This window comes from Penaeus japonicus, unplaced genomic scaffold (assembly GCF_977035675.1).
Source record: "Penaeus japonicus unplaced genomic scaffold, GWHDUDI00000001_assembly GWHDUDI00000033, whole genome shotgun sequence".
Classification (NCBI taxonomy): domain Eukaryota; kingdom Metazoa; phylum Arthropoda; class Malacostraca; order Decapoda; family Penaeidae; genus Penaeus; species Penaeus japonicus.
The window spans coordinates 24,585,339-24,587,838 of NW_028234435.1; positions in this window are offsets into that span (position 1 = coordinate 24,585,339).

Sequence of the window (2,500 nt, forward strand, 5' to 3'; positions counted from 1 at the left end):
TCACCTCTCTCTCCCTCTCTCTGTTCGTATGTCTGTCTGTCTGTTTATGTGTCTTTTTCTCTCTCTCTCTCTATCTGTCTATCTATTTCTCTCTTTATCTCTCTCTCTCTCTCTATCTATCTCTCCCTCTCTCTCTCTCTCTCTCTCTCTCTCTCTCTCTCTCTCTCTCTCTCTCTCTCTCTCTCTTTCTCTCTCTCTCTCTCTCTCTCTCTCTCGCTTGTGATTGACCCGTCTTTTGTTCTGTATATATTTCAACATATTGATATAGCCGTAAGGTTTTGTAAAATATATGTGAGCCCAAAGAGGGGACTAAGATTGGGTGAGGATAACCTATGTTACCTCATCATTTTGAGATGTACGTAATCACTTGTCTCATTAAACTCATCAAAGTCAAAAAAGTCTCTCTCTCTCTCTCTCTCTCTCTCTCTGTCTATCTGTCTCTCTCTCTCTCTCTCTCTCTCTCTCTCTCTCTCATGCGCTGTTTAACTTGAAGAACGGTATTGCGAGAGAGATAGCTAGATATAAACAGACATATAGACAGGCAGACTTATGGATAGACTGATGGATAGATAGATAGAGAGAGAGAGAACCACTTGGCCAACTGGATTTCTAAAAATAAATATGAAATTCTTATTTTTTTTACTTTCCTTTCTTAGCTTTAAGCAGTGTGTTATTCCTATTTCTTGCCTGTCATTGCTTTATAAAACAAACTATGAAAAAAAAAATGATTTCTTGATAGGAAATCTTTACTGAAACATTTATTGAATTATAGAACATAGGTAAAATATTGTATAAAGATAATAATGATAACAATATGCAACATGTTATATAATGCCCTTATGTTATCAATTCTCTTCATACTTCTAACCGAGCCCTCATTCTGAAAGTGACACAAATGTTAAAAAAAACAACTAATCCAGTCCCTACTTACCAACCGCAGCTTCTTTGTTGAAATGGATAGAAGGAAAAGCCACTGGAGACCCCAGCGAAATGGGCTTCCACAAGGTTCGGTTCTGGCCCCACTCATTTTCAATATATATACCAATGACCAGCCTCAACCCCCGGATGTTACCATATTCATCTATGCTGACGATCTTTGTTTGGCAACGCAGGCTAAAGACTTCAACACCATTGAGAACATACTGACCAATGCCCTAAATAGATACTCTGAGTACTATACCAGGTGGACCCTAAATGCAAACCCAACAAACACCCAGGTATCAACTTTCCATCTTGACAACCACAAGGCTAAAAGAAAACTAAATATCACATGGGGCAACACCCGTCTAGAAAGTGTGCCCAACCCAGTATATTTAGGTGTAACGCTGGACCGGACTCTCAGCTTTAAGGCCCGTGTAGACAAACTAAAATTTAAAATCTCAGCACGAAACAATTTACTCAGAAAACTAACAACCACGAAAAGGGGGACAGACCCAGACACCCTTAAACAGACAGCACTGGCCCTGGTTTACTCAGCTGCAGAGTACTGTGCTCCTGTGTGGGCTCGCTCTTGCCACGCACATAGATTAGATCCTGTGTTAAATGAAGCCTGTAGAATCATCACAGGCACACTCAAAGCAACCCCTTTACCATCACTCTACCGTTTGGCCAGTGTCGCACCACCTTCAATTGGAGGGACATTGCGTGGAGCAGAGAAAAATCAAAGCAATTAACAGACCCGAGACATCCCCTCTACAGCCACCAAGAAGCTCCCCGTCGTCTAAAATCAAGAAAGATCTTCGCCACTGTTCAACAGTTAGAAGACCAGATTATCTCAGGGAACGCGTTAGTAGGCCTATGTGGAACTCGGCAGTAGAGCCACACCAACACCCCGCAGTGCCACTCCCCGGAGAGACCTTTCAAAACGGCACCAACCTAACCCGGAAAGAGTGGTGCACTCCTAGCCGGGCAAAGTGTAAAATAGGGCTAACGCGCGCATCCCTTGCAGCATGGGGGCTGTCAGACAACCCCAACTGCGACTGTGGTGCCCCACAAACCATGAAACACATCCTGTCAGAGTGCCCACTGGGCCCTGATTGTTCTGACACAGACTTAAGGGATCTATCTGAAAATGCCTTAACCTACTGTAGCTACGTCACTGGTGCGACACGATATGATGATACTTCTCAACGATAGATATAAGTTTTCTGGTAAATGTATATAATTCATCTAATCTTTATCTATTAATTTATTTATCTATTTATCTATTTTGCTTTATCGAGGCGAAGAGCCATATAGCAATTATGTAATGCTTGATAATCATTTGATTGATAGTAGAGTGGTGATGATAATCATTAGAGGCAAATATTGCAGTTAGACAATCACCACGAATCAATAATGAATATAACATTGATTGCGATGATAATTGTAATGATGAAAATGATAATAATGATAATGATATAAATGATAATGATGATCATAATGATAATGAGGATGATAGTAATGATGATGATGATATTGATATTGAAGATAAGGATAATGATGATAATAAAAATGATGA